Source organism: Oncorhynchus mykiss, chromosome 16 (assembly GCF_013265735.2).
Source record: "Oncorhynchus mykiss isolate Arlee chromosome 16, USDA_OmykA_1.1, whole genome shotgun sequence".
In the NCBI taxonomy this organism is placed as follows: Eukaryota; Metazoa; Chordata; class Actinopteri; order Salmoniformes; family Salmonidae; genus Oncorhynchus; species Oncorhynchus mykiss.
The window spans coordinates 52,774,983-52,790,079 of record NC_048580.1 but is presented as its reverse complement, the minus strand read 5'-3'; the positions used below and the strand labels follow the sequence as shown (position 1 = coordinate 52,790,079).

The 15,097-nt window shown below is 45.1% G+C and overlaps 1 long non-coding RNA gene across 1 annotated transcript; it reads left to right on the top strand.

Moving 5' to 3' along the window:
• The first annotated feature begins 9,825 nt into the window (after positions 1-9,825).
• On the top strand, positions 9,826-11,585 carry LOC118939555. The gene is made up of 2 exons (XR_005036541.1): positions 9,826-11,189; positions 11,389-11,585. It is a non-coding gene; the product is annotated as an uncharacterized LOC118939555 (long non-coding RNA).
• Positions 11,586-15,097: the final 3,512 nt, after the last annotated feature.

Genomic DNA, 15,097 nt, shown 5'->3' with positions numbered 1-15,097 from the left:
TACTTTTTTGCCCCACTGTATATATATATACACACACACACACACACACACATACACACACACACACACTTGGGTCATTAGAAATGTCCTTGTTTTTGAAAGAAAAGCACATTTATTGTCCATTAAAATAACATCAAATTGATCCGAAATACAGTGTAGACATTGTTAATGTTATAAATGACTATTGTAGCTGGACACAGCTGACTTTTTATGGAATATCTACATAAGTGTACAGAGGCCCATTATCAGCAACCATCACTCCTGTGTTCCAATGGCACGTTGTGTTAGCTAATCCATGTTTATCATTTTAAAAGTCTAAGTCTAAAACCCTTTTGCAATTTTGCTGCACAGCTGACTACTGTTGTTCTGATTAAAGAAGCAATACAACTGGCCTTCTTTAGACTAGTTGAGTATCTGGAGCATCAGCATTTGTGAGTTCCATTACAGGCTCAAATGGCCAGAAACAAATAACTTTCTTCTGAAACTCGTCAGTCTATTCTTGTTCTGAGAAATGAAGCCTATTCCATGCGAGAAATTGCAAGACAATTATGATCTCATACAAAGCTGGGTACTACTCCCTTCACAGAACAACACAACTGGCCCTAACCAGAATAGAAAGAGGAGTGGGAGGCCCCGGTGCACAACTGAGCAAGAGGGCAAGCACATTACAAAACTGAAAGCGCAAACCATTGCTTTTAATCATGGCAAGGCGACCAGAAACATGACCGAATACAAACAGTGTAGCTATTCCCTCCGCAAGGTAATCAAACAAGCTAAGCGTCAGTATAGAGACAAAGTAGAGTCTCAATTCAACGGCTCAGATACGAGATGTATATGGCAGGGCCTACAGTCAATCACGGACTACAAAAAGAAAACCAGCCCCGTCGCGGACACCGATGTCTTGCTCACAAACAAACTAAACAACTTCTTTGCTCGCTTTTAGGACAATACAGTGCCACTGACACGGCCTGCTACCAAAACCTGTGGATTCTCCTTCATCGCAGCGAAAGCGAGTAAAACTTTTAAACGTGTTAACCCTCGCAAGAATGCAGGCCCAGATGGCATCCCTAGCTGTGTCCTCAGAACATGCACAGATCAGATGGCTGGTGTGTTTACGGACATATTCAATCAATCCCTATCCCAGTCTGCTGTTCCCACATGCTTCAAGAGGGCTACCATTGTTCTTGTTCCCAAGAAAGCTAAGGTAACTTAGCTAAACGACTAAACGTACCACTCACTTCTGTCATCATAAAGTGCTTTGAGAGACTAGTGAAGGATCATATCACCTCCACCCTACCTGACACCCTAGACCCACTCCAATTTGCTTACCACCCCAATAGGTCCACAGACGACTCAATCACAATCACACTGCACACTGCCCGATCCCATCTGGACAAGAGGAATACCTATGTAAGAATTCTGTTAATCGATTACAGCTCAGCATTTAACACCATAGTACCCTCCAAACTCGTCATTAAGCTCGAGACCCTGGGTCTCGACCCCGCCCTGTGCAACTGGGTCCTGGACATTCTGAGGGGCCGCCCCCAGGTGGTGAGGGTAGGAAACAACATCTCCACCCCGCTGATCCTCAACACTGGGCCCCACAAGGGTGCATTCTCAGCCCTCTCCTGTACTCCCTGTTCACCCATGACTGCGTGGCCATGCACGCCTCCAACTCAATCATCAAGTTTGCAGACGACACTACAGTGGTAGGCTTGATTACCAACAATGACGAGACGGCCTACGGGGAGGAGGTGAGGGCCCTCAGAATGTGGTGTCAGGAAAATAACCTCACACTCAACGTCACCAAAACAAAGGAGATGATCGTGGACTTCAGGAAACAGCAGAGGGAGCACCCCACTATCCACATCAATGGGACAGTAGTGGAGAAGGTGGAAAGTTTTAAGTTCCTCGGCGTACACATCACGGGCAAATTGAAATAGTCCACCCAAACAGACAGCATGGTGAAGAAGGCACAACGGCGCCTCTTCAACCTCAGGAGGCTGAAGAAATTTGGCTTGTCACCATAAACACTCACAAACTTTTACAGATGCACAATCCAGAGCACCTAGTCGGGTACGGCAACTGCTCCGCACACAACCATAAGGCTTTCCAGAGGGTAGTGAGGTCTGCACAACCAATCACCGGGGGCAAAGTACCTGCCCTCCAGGACACCTACACCACCCGATGTCACAAGAAGGCCAAAAAGATCATCAAGGACAACAACCACCATAGCCACTGCCTGTTCACCCCACTATCATTCAGAAGGCGAGGTCAGTACATGTGCATCAAAGCTGGGGCCGAGAGACTGAAAAAGCTTCTATCTTAAGGCCATCAGACTGTTAAAACCTGTTGTAACTCCCCATCCCGTGTCCGGGATCGTTGTCATCATCTGACACTAATTAGCATAACGCAACGGACATAAATGTTACTAGAAAATATTCCTATTCATGAAATCACAAGTGAAATATATTGAAACACAGCTTAGCCTTTTGTTAATCACCCTGTCATCTCAGATTTTGAAAATATGCTTTACAGCCAAAGCAAGACAAGCATTTGTGTACGTTTATCGATAGCCTAGCATAGCATTATGTCCAGCTAGCAGTAGGCAACTTGGTCACGAAAATCAGAAAAGCAATCAAATTAAATCGTTTACCTTTGATGAGCTTCAGATGTTTTCACTCACGAGACTCCCAGTTAGATAGCAAATGCTCCTGTTTTCCAAAAATATTATTTTTGTAGGCGAAATAGCTCCGTTTGTTCTTCACGTTTGGCTGAGAAATCGACCGGAAATTAAGGTCACGAAAACGCCGAAAAATATTCCAAATGAGCTCCATAATATCGACAGAAACATGGCGTCTCACAGTACGGACATTGCAATTTATTGCCCTGGCCACATCTGCAGTCCTCATGCCTCCTTGCAGCATGCCTAAGGCACATTCACGCAGATGAGCAGGGACCCTGGGCATTTTTCTTTTGGTGTTTATCAGAGTCAGTAGAAAGGCCTCTTTAGTGTCAAATCAAATTGTGCCCATCTAAATTCAGCGGGTGAATTTAGATGGAGCCCTTGGAAAGATGATACCCAAAATTATTATTCTCGGATATAAATACTATGTTATATCAACAAAAAAACAGATTTCAACTTGATAACATGCGGGAAGAAAATGACAGACAGGCGCAACAACTTCCAAATTTGTTTGACATTTGAAGCTGCACAAAGTCGTGGATAATGTAGCCGACACCTATATAATTAATAACTTTGCTAGTGTAGCATGTTGGCTAACATAACATTAAATCAATGAGTCTCCACACAGTCAGTCAGTGCGGGAACGTGATCATTGCACCCAAGATTGAGCTACAACTGGTTAGGCAGTTGGTAGCCTAAACCCTGCATGATGTCAATGGCTTTAGGAACAGCAGTAACATATGTTAGCCTACTGTAACCATGAAATATAAAGTTTATTTGGAAATAAATAAATATATTTTTAAAAGCATTCATGATTTGCATAAATGTAATATACTAACTATTACTCTTGTTAAAAATATGAAATGGTATTACATTTGGTGAAGAGCATGTTGTGACTTGTTTAGGACTCAAAACTCTGTCACACCCTGACCATAAAGAGCCCTTGGGGTTCTTTATGGTGCAATAGGTCAGAGCGTGACAAGGGGGTGTTCTAGTCTAGAATTTTTATGTTGATGTGAGTATGGTTCCCAATTGGAGGCAGCTGATGATCGTTGCCTCTAATTGGGGATCATACTTAGTGTGGTCCTTTTCCCACCTGTCACGTTCTGACTATAGTTCTTGTGTGTTTTCCTTGTTTTAGTGTTGGTCAGGACGTGAGCTGGGTGGGCATTCTATGTTGTGTGTCTAGTTTGTCTGTTTCTGTATTTGGCCTGATATGGTCTCAATCAGAGGCAGGTGTTAGTCATTGTCTCTGATTGGAAACCATATTTAGGTAGCCTGTTTTGTGTTGGGGGTTTGTGGGTGATTATTTTCGTGTCTGTGTTTGTTTCACCACACAGGACTGTTTTCGGTTTTCACATTTATTGTTTTGTATATTTTGTAGTGTTTTCTCGGTATTCGTCTTTATTAAAGATGTTTAACCCAAACCACGCTGCGTTTTGGTCCGCCTCTCCTTCCCAGGAAGAAAGCCATTACAGAATCACCCACCAACCAAGGACCAAGTGGCGTGGTAAACAGAGGCAGCAGCAAAAGCAGCAGGAGGAGAAGCAACAGGTACAGCAGGAGAAGCAGCAGCAGCAGGAGCAACAGCAGCAGCAGCAAAAGCAGCAGCAGGAGAAGTAACAGAGGCAGCAGCAGCAGTGGGAGAGGCTGCACTATTTGGAAAAATGGACTTGGGAGGAGATCCTAGACGGGAAAGGACCCTGGGCAGAGCCAGGGGACTATTGCCGCCCCAAAGCCGAGCTGGAGGCAGCGAAAGCAGAGAGGCGGCATTATGAGGAGCTAGCACGGCAGAGCGGCTGGAAGCCCGAGAGGCAGCCCCAAAAATGTATTGGGGGGGGGCACAGGGAGAGTGTGGCAGAGTCAGGAGCCAGACCTGAGCCAACTCCCCCTGTTTACCGTAAGGAGCCATGGATGTAATCGGAGCTATCGGCGAAGCTGAGGGCTGAGTCTGAGAGGGTTGAGGAGTTATTGGACAGAATGGAGGAGAGTGAACGGATGGGAGATGAGGAGACACTCGAGGAGGTGTTAATAGAATTGGGGGAGTGTGAAGAGAGAAAGCAGTTGATTTGGCGTAGTATGCAAGGCATTCGCCCTAAGGTGTGTGTCCCCAGCCCGGTACCACCAGTGCCGGCACCCCGCACCAGGCTGTCTCTCCATCCCATCAATACAGGTGCTCCCGCCTGTCCGCGCTACCAGAGCCCCTCAGTCCAGAGGCGCCAGAGCCCCTCAGTCCAGAGGCGCCAGAGCCCCTCAGTCCAGAGGCGCCAGAGCTCCTCTGTCCAGCGCTGCCAGAGCCTTCCTCCTCTCCAGCGTTTCCGGAGTCTCCAGTCTGCCCAGCGCCGCCTGAGCTGGCCGTCTGCCCAGCGCCGCCTGAGCTGGCCGTCTGCCCAGCGCCGCCTGAGCTGCCCGTCTGCCCAGCGCCGCCTGAGCTGCCCGTCTGCCCAGCGCCGCCTGAGCTGCCCGTCTGTCCAGAGCTGCTAGAGTCTCCCGTCTCTCCAGCGCCGTCAGATTCTCCCGTCTGTCCAGAGCCGCTAGAGTCTCCCGTCTGTCCAGAGCCGCCAGAGCCGCCAGTCAGCATGGAGCCGCCAGTCAGCATGGAGCCGCCAGAGCCGCCAGTCAGCCAGGATCCGCCAGTCAGCCAGGATCCGCCAGAGCCACCAGTCAGCCAGGATCCGCCAGAGCCGCCAGTCAGCCAGGATCCTCCAGAGCCGCCAGTCAGCCAGGATCCGCCAGAGCCGCCAGTCAGCCAGGATCCGCCAGAGCCGCCAGTCAGCCAGGATCCGCCAGAGCCGCCGGTCAGCCAGGATCCGCCAGAGCCGCCGGTCAGCCAGGATCCGCCAGGGCCGCCAGTCAGCCAGGAGCTGCCAGAGCCGTCAGTCAGCCAGAAGCTGCCAGAGCCGTCAACCAGCCTGAGCTACCTCTCAGTCCTGAGCTACCTCTCAGTCCTGAGCTACCCTTCAGTCCTGAGCTACCCCTCAGTCCCGAGGTACCCCTCAGTCCAGAGCTGCCCCTCAGTCCAGTGGGGCCCTTTGTTAGGGTTCCTAGGCCAAGGTCGGCGGCGAGGGTCGCCACTCAAAGGACGCTAAGGAGGTGGAATAAGACAATTATGGAGTGGGGTCCACGTCCAGCGCCAGAGCCACCACCGCGGACAGATGCCCACCCAGACCCTCCCCTATAGGTTTAGGTTGTGCGGTCGGAGTCCGCACCTTGGGAGGCGGGTACTGTCACGTTCTGACCATAGCTCTTGTGTGTTTTCCTTGTTTTAGTGTTGGTCAGGACGTGAGCTGGGTGGGCATTCTATGTTGTGTGTCTAGTTTGTCTGTTTCTGTGTTTGGCCTGATATGGTTCTCAATCAGAGGCAGGTGTTAGTCATCGTCTCTGATTGGGAACCATATTTAGGTAGCCTGTTTTGTGTTGGGGGTTTGTGGGTGATTATTTCCGTGTCTGTGTTTGTTTCACAGGACTGTTTTCGGTTTTCACATTTATTGTTTTGTATATTTGTAGTTCTCGGTATTCGTCTTTATTAAAGATGTTTAACCCAAACCACGCTGCGTTTTGGTCCACCTCTCCTTCCCAGGAAGAAAGCCGTTACACCACCTGCGTTTGTATTGTTTCGTTTTGGTTTAGCGCTTTGTGCGCTACGAACTTCACATTTGTTTATTCTTTGTTGTTTTTTGAAGGTTCACTTTAATAAATATGTGGAACTCTACTGACACTGCACCTTGGTCCGCTCATTATGTATACGACGAACGTGACAAACTCAAAGTTTAGGACTTGAGAATTGTTGGTCTTGACTTGAGACTTGACTCGGACTTGCCTGTCTTGACTTGGGACTTAAGTGCTAAGACTTGAGACTTACTTGAGACTTACTTGTAAAACAATGACTTGGTCCCACCTCTGGTAATAAATATCAAAGACTCAAACCATCTGCCTCCCGGGTCTTGCCTTGTGCCCTTATACCATGACAGATTCAACCAAAGGCAGTGTAGAGACATTGGGTCCCACACCAATGAAACATATTAGTCAGGGTTTTGTATTGTGACAAATGATAGAATCACTCACATGCAACAACCATTACCAGATACTTTCTCAGCTCAACAGGATGAACTTTTGGCACTAACCACTGCCTGTAAACTGGTAGAAGGAAAAAGGATTACAATAGAAATATGGTTTTAGATCTCTTGGAGGCTATGATGCTGCTCTCTGCTTTGGCTATTGTGAAGGTTGCTGCTCACACTGGGGTGAAAGATTTTGTGAGTATGGGTAACGCCATGGCAGATGAGGCTGCTAAATTGGCTGCCTCAAAATATCATAGCCACTCCATGTTCTTCTCTGTTACTGTTGGGAAAGACACTGACGATTTGGCATCTAAACAGGCTTTGGATGATGGTTCTCATTTGGTATGGCAACAGCGGGGTTGTAAACTTGACCCCATTTCTAGAATTTGGAGACAGACTGTCTGGCAGACCGTGTCTGCCAGCTTCTCTTATCGCCTTTGTTTGCCAAGTGGCCCACGGTATGGCCCATTTGTCAAGGGGGATATGATAGAGGCAATTTCTTTGGATTGGTTTTGTCCAAATTTGACTCAGCATGTGAAACAGTTTGTTTCGATGTGCTACGTGCATGCAATTTAACACTGCCAAAGGAGCATCTCTAAAACCAGGTCATTTCCCTACGCCAAGAGGACATATTATGGCAAGAACTGCTCAAATAAGCAAAGAGAAGCGGCAGTCCATCATTACCTTAAGACATGAAGGTCAGTCAATCCGGAAAGTTTTTTCAAGTGCAGTCACAAAAAGCATCAAGCACAATGATGAAACTGGCTCTCATGAGGAACGCCACAGGAAAGGAAGACCCAGAGTTACCTCTGCTGCAGAGGATAAGTTCATTAGAGTTACCAGCCTCAGAAATTGCAGCCCAAATAAATGTTTCACATGGTTCAAGTAACAGACAAAGCTCACCATTAACTGTTCAGAGGAGACTGTGTGAATCTGGCAACAACCTAGGGAATAGATACAGGGGAGAGGACAAATGAGCCAATTGTAAGCTGGGAATAATTAGGTGGCCATGATGGTACAGTATGAAGACCAGATTGGGAATTTAGCCAGGACACCTTGGCTCCTACAATAAATGCCATGGGATCTATAGTGACCAAAGAGAGTCAGGACACCTGTTTAACATCCCATCTGAAAGAAGGGCAATGTCCCCAATCACTGCCCTGGGGAATCAGGACATTTTTTTCAGACCAGAGGAAAGGGTGCCTCCTACTGGCCCTCCAATACCACCTGGTCTCCCATCCAGGAACAAACCAGGACCAAACCTGCTTAGCTTTAGAAGCAATCCAGCAGTGGGATGCAGGGTAGTATGCTGTTGGCTTAGTGTGACTATAATTTTTTTTCAACAGGACAGTGACCTAACACACCTCCAGGCTGTGTAAGGGCTATTTGACCAAGAAGGAGAGTGATGGAGTGCTGCATCAGATGACCTGGCCTCGACAATCACCTGACCTCAACCCAATTTAGATGGTTTGGGATGAGTTGGACTACAGAAAACACAGCCAACAAGTGTTCAGCATATGTTGGAACTCCTTCAAGACTGTTAGAAATGCATTCCATATTTAGCTGGTTGAGAGAATGCCAAGAGTGTGCAAAGCTGTCATCAAGGCAAAGGGTGGCTACTTTGAAGAATCTAAAATCTATTTTGATTTGTTTAACACTTTTTTGGTTGCTACATGATTCCATATGTGTTATTTCATCGTTTTGATGTCTTCACTATTACTATACAATGTAGAAAACAGTAAAAATAAAGAAAAACCATTGAATGAGTAGGTGTGTCCAAACTTTTGACTGGCACTGACCCCTTGACTTTTTCCACATTTTGTTACGTTACAGCCTTATTTTCAAATGTATTAAATAAAAAAAATGTTCACCAATCTCCACACAATACCCCATAATGACTAACCAAAAACAGGTTTTTAGAAATGCTTGTAAATGTATAAAAGATTTAAAACAGAATTATCTTATTTACATAAGTATTCAGACCCTTTGCTTTGAGACTCGAAATTGATCTCAGGTGCATTCTGTTTTCATTGATCATCCTTGAGATGTTTCTACAACTTGATTGGAGTCCACCTGTGATAAATTCAATAGATTGGACATGATTTTGAAAGGCACACAACTGTCGATATAACATCCCACAGTTGACAGTGGATGTCAGAGCAAAAACCAAGCCATGAGGTCGAAGGAATTGTTGGTAGAGCTCCGAGACAGGATTGTGTCGAGGCACAGATCTGGGGAAGGGTACCAAAACAGTTCTGCATCATTGAAGGTCGCCAAGAATACAGTGTGGCCTCCATCATTCTTAAATGGAAGAAGTTTGGAAACACCAATCAGGGGAGAAGGGCCTTGGTCAGAGAAGTGACCAAGAACCTGATGGTCACTCTGACAGAGCTCTAGAGTTCCTCTGTGGGGATGGGAAAACCTTCCAGAAGGACAACCATCTCTGCAGCACTCCACCAATCAGGCCTTTATGGTAGAGTTGCCAGACAAAGCCACTCCTCAGCAAAAGGCACATGACAGCCCTCTTGGAGTTTGCCAAAAGGCACCTAAAGACTCTCAGACCATGAGTAAGAAGATTATTTGGTCTGATGAAACCAAGATTGAACTCTTTGGCCTGAATGCCAAGCGTCACATCTGGAGGAAACATGGCACCATCCATACGGTGAAGCATGGAGGTGGCAGAATCATGCTGTGGGGATGTTTTTCAGTGGCAGGGACTGGGAGACTAGTCAGAATCGAGGCAAAGATGAATGGAGCAAAGTACAGAGAGATCCTTGATAAAAACCTGCTCCAGAGCTTTCAGGACCTCAGACTGGGGCGAAGGTTCACCTTCCAACAGGACAGCAGGATTCTTCAAAAACCAGGGATGCGACACTAATACGTAAGCATTGTGTGGAATGCCAAACCAAACAATGGACGGATCTAAAAGAAAAAGTAAACAAAAGGACGATACCACAACTTCAGGTAAGATACTGCATTTATTGTTAGCCCACTTTTACAAATCTGACTCGCTTTGAAATGTTAGTTTTCTTGTGTAATAACACAGTGGGCCTAAATTTATTTGTGACAGAAATGTAAAACTATCATACATAATTACTAATATAATTTTCTATATTGTCTTGGCTTTAAGGACCTTAAAGACGACAAAATCAACTTAAAGACGACAAAATGTTGTTACTAGTAGGGAGTGTTTCAAGACTGGAGGCGGACCCCCACTAAGACCAGAGACAGATGAGCTGGGTGACTTTTTCGCCCTGGATCATTGATAGCCAGCAACCCCTGGAACTCTTGATGATGACAATCTGGACAGTCCGTTGGACACATTAATTTAACATGTGCCATCCCTGTAATGTTGTCAGTCATCTCTTGCACTCCAATAATACAAATTATTTAATGCACTCAACTCTTGAAGAAATAATGTCTGTAATGCAGTAATATAATCATTTTCTAGAGGCAGATCACCATAGCTTGGAGGGAATAAGCGCAACCTAATGTATTTAAAAGAAGAGCATGATGCACTATACATAGAAAGTATGTGGTGTTGGTAAAGTAGCGGTATTGCTTTAAAACACCGAGGTGCATTGTGGGTGACGTAGTAAGGTAACTTTTGATGCAATTGTGTGTGACGGGGATGTAGCCGAACTGTGAGCCAGGCTCTTTTTCTCCGTTAGCCCACTATTTTATTTTGTCATTCGGACTACCTCAAATTATGTACAAGTTTTAAAAGTGAACTTCTTCTGTGGAATTCTAGACTAACTCTTCATTAGCAGCGGATAAGATCCCCAAATGTGGGAATTACCCCAGAACATCCGTAAATTGATCAGGCTCTGGAGCTAGCAAGTAAACGCTCCCCTGAGCCGTCCTGAATACGGTCTGGAGGCGAGGCAGGAAAGATAACGGTGTTCCCTCTAAACTGCGCTCGGGTGCGTAGTTGCCCGATACGGCCAAGCAGCTCACCCGGGACTACTGCGCGGAATAAACTGAATATCAGCCATAAAGAGAAGCACGATATTGAATTTCACTCAACTTTCCAGAGCAGTGGTCACCAACCGGTCGATATCCAAGTCATTCCTATTCAATCGCCAAACATTAATGTAAAAATGTGTTCCTATTTTTTTTTATTCGTCTTGGGCTGTTGACGGTAGGTGCACCCAATTCAGCTGTCTTGTGCGCTAGGTAGGGGAACTGTTGCCATTTTAACCATTGCACGTGTCTGAAGTTACAACCTCTGCATTCCCGGCGAGCCTTGAGAGCAAATCAAGTGCACTATATGGTTACCCACAGCTAGCCTATCGGATGGCCCAGATTACGGTGTTTGCAGTTACCTAGTAGGCATAAAAGAAAGCTACAGCAAAATTGATACTGTGAGATTTCAAAACGTTTAAAACGATGACAAGAGAGAGGCCGTCAACGAATACAGCAAAGAGCGTCTGTTTTTTTCAGTGAGTTCGTGTTTTAGTTCTTACTCAGCATTATTCAACACTTTTATAAACCACTTCCTATTTCCACTCAGCGCTACAAAAAGCACTGCGTTAGTAAAGAATGAATAGGAAAGTGAATATATATGTTTGCGTTGTAGTTATTATTAGCAGCTTGAGTATTTTTTAATATAAAGGAATATTTCACTTTCTCTGTTCATAGGAGTAACAACGTGAATTTGTGAGGCACAAATATGGGGTGTGACTCATCATCCAGTTGGTGTCCCTTTTTGGTCAGTGTCAGTGGAGGAAAGGTAGAGCAGAGGGATGTTGCAAGGCGGACCCTCAGTCTGCTGCTCTCCCACTGCCGAGACTGACCATCAGATGCAGGCACCATCAGCCCAGTAAAATACATTTAAATGTATGCTTCCTCAGCTGTGTATCACAAGTAATACAACAAGGGATCGATTACCAGTGTGATCACATTGCCTACCTCAAATTTTGAAATATATTTTGTGAAATGGCCCCAACAACAGTGCATTGAGCCTATAGCTTACTACATAAACCTCATTGCTACAGTACCATTTTTAATTAGTTAATGTTGCATAGGCTTACATTTCTGTTTACATTTTTACTTAAAGTGATCTTGACTCAGAAAAGGTTGGTGACCCCTGTACTAGAGTTTTCCCTGTTAACACTATCAATGTTTCTCTTTACAGTGCAATTGTGATTGATTCAACGCAATATTAGCCACTTTCAATGCAACTTACAGAAACAAAAATAACTGCAAGAGATTTTGTTATAGGCAGAATGCATCGGAGTAGGATTCTATTGTATTGACACGCACGACTCAGCCAACTCAGCCAATAAGAGATGCATATATGGATCTGTGCCATTTACTTTGAACTGTACTGTGTTTACAGCATACGCGGTCTTGAGTAGATGCGCTGGTTTTGAGATCAAAGCAAGAGCTGCATGTCAAGTGTGTACATTTTGTTCATATCCTTTGGTAGTTAGTGAGTTATTAGTCAAGTTATACAGTGCATTCGGAAAGTAATAAGACCGCTTGACTTTTGCCACATTTTGTTACAGCCTTATTCTAAAATGTATTCAATTTTTCCCTCATCAACACACAATACCCCATATTGACAAAGCAAAAACATGTTTTTAGACATTTTTGCAAATGCAAATAAAAAAACGGAAAAATTACATTTACATAAGTATTCAGACCTTTTACTTAGTACTTTGTTGAAGCACCTTTGACAGCGACTACAGCCTCGAGTCATCTTGGGTATGACGCTACAAGCTTGGCGCACCTATATTTCAGGAGTTTCCCCTATTCTTCTCTTTTTACATTTTTTTTATTTCACCTTTATTTAACCAAGTAGGCTAGTTGAGAACAAGTTCTCATTTGCAACTGCGACCTGGCCAAGATAAAGCATAGCAGTGTGAACAGACAACACAGAGTTACACATGGAGTAAACAATTAACAAGTCAATAACACAGTAGAAAAAAAAGAGAGTCTATATACATTGTGTGCAAAAGGCATGAGGAGGTAGGCGAATAATTACAATTTTGCAGATTAACACTGGAGTGATAAATTATCAGATGGTCATGTACAGGTAGAGATATTGGTGTGCAAAAGAGCAGAAAAGTAAATAAATAAAAACAGTATGGTGATGAGGTAGGTAAAAATGGGTGGGCTATTTACCGATAGACTATGTACAGCTGCAGCGATCGGTTAGCTGCTCAGATAGCAGATGTTTGAAGTTGGTGAGGGAGATAAAAGTCTCCAACTTCAGCGATTTTTGCAATTCGTTCCAGTCACAGGCAGCAGAGAACTGGAACGAAAGGCGGCCAAATGAGTTGTTGGCTTTAGGGATGATCAGTGAGATACACCTGCTGGAGCGCGTGCTACGGGTGGGTGTTGCCATCGTGACCAGTGAACTGAGATAAGGCGGAGCTTTATCTAGTATTAACCTAGTATGGACTTGTAGATGACCTGGAGCCAGTGGGTCTGGCGACGAATATGTAGCGAGGGCCAGCCGACTAGAGCATACAGGTCGCAGTGGTGGGTGGTATAAGGTGCTTTAGTGACAAAATGGATGGCACTGTGATAAACTGCATCTAGTTTGCTGAGTAGAGTGTTGGAAGCTATTTTGTAGATGACATCGCCGAAGTCGAGGATCGGTAGGATAGTCAGTTTTACTAGGGTAAGTTTGGCGGCGTGAGTGAAGGAGGCTTTGTTGCGGAATAGAAAGCCGACTAGATTTGATTTTCGATTGGAGATGTTTGATATGAGTCTGGAAGGAGAGTTTACAGTCTAGCCAGACACCTAGGTACTTATAGATGTCCACATATTCAAGGTCGGAACCATCCAGGGTGGTGATGCTAGTCAGGCGTGCGGGTGCAGGCAGCGAATGGTTGAAAAGCATGCATTTGGTTTTACTAGCGTTTAAGAGCAGTTGGAGGCCAACGAAGGAGTGTTGTATGGCATTGAAGCTCGTTTGGAGATTAGATAGCACAGTGTCCAAGGACGGGACGGAAGTATATAGAATGGTGTCGTCTGCGTAGAGGTGGATCAGGGAATCGCCCGCAGCAAGAGCAACATCATTGATATATACAGAGAAAAGAGTCGGCCCGAGAATTGAACCCTGTGGCACCCCCATAGAGACTGCCAGAGGACCGGACAGCATGCCCTACAGATCCTCTCAAGCTATGTCAGATTGGATGGGGAGCATTGCTGCACAGCTATTTTCAGGTCTCTCCAGAGATGTTTGATCAGGTTCAGCCACTCCTGCGTTGTCTTGGCTGTGCGCTATGGGTCGTTGTCCTGTTGGAAGGTGAACCTTTGCCCCAGTCTGAGGTCCTGAGCAGGTTTGCATCAAGGATTTCTCTGTACTTAGCTTTGTTAATCTTTCCTCTCGATCCTGACTAGACTCCAAGTCTCTGCTGCTGAAAAACATCCTCACAGCATGATGCTGCCACCACCATGCTTCAACATAGAGATGGTATTGGCCAGGTGATGGTGCCTGGAATTCCTCCAGATGTGACTCTTGGTATTCAGACCAAATAGTTCAATCTTGGTTTCATCAGAACATAGAATCTTGTTTCTCATGGTCTAAGAGTTCTTTAGGTGCCTTTTGGCAAACTCCAAGTGGACTGTCATGTGCCTTTTACTGAGGAGTGCCTTCCGTCTGGCCACTACCATAAAGACCTGATTGTTGGAGTGTTGCAGAGATGGTTGTCCCTCTGGAAAGTTCTTCCATCTCCACAGAGGAACTCTGGAGCCCTGTCAAAATGACCATCGGGTTCTTGGTCACCTCCCTGACCAAGGCCAATCTGCCCCGATTGTTCAGTTTGGCCAGCTCCAGGAAGAGTCTTGGTGGTTCCAAACATCTTCCATTTAAGAATGGAGGCCACACTGTTCTTAGGGACCTTCAATATTGCAGAAATGTGAGACAGGTGTGCGTCTTTCCAAATCGTGTCCAATCAATAGAATTTACCACAGGTGGACTCCAATCAAATTGTAGAAACATCAAGGATGATCAATGGAAACAGGCTGCACCTGAGATCAATTTCAAGTCTCATAGCAAAGGGTTTGAATACTTAAGTAAATAAGGTGTTATTTGTAATACATTTTCTTAAAATATAAAAAAAACTTGTTTTTGCTTTGTCTTTATGGGGGTACTGTGAGTAGCTTGAGTCTAAAAAAAAAAAAACATTTTAGAATAAGTAACAAAATGTGGAAAAGTGAAGGGGTCTGAATACTTTCCAAATGCACTGTATATGAAATTCTCATGTTTTATGAATTGGATTATATAATCTTTAAATCCAGTCAAAAACAGTATAGGATATGGAACGCAGCAAATGACATTACTTTCTCAGCATATCTAGCAAACTATCGATCAGAGTTCCATAACGATTTTCAG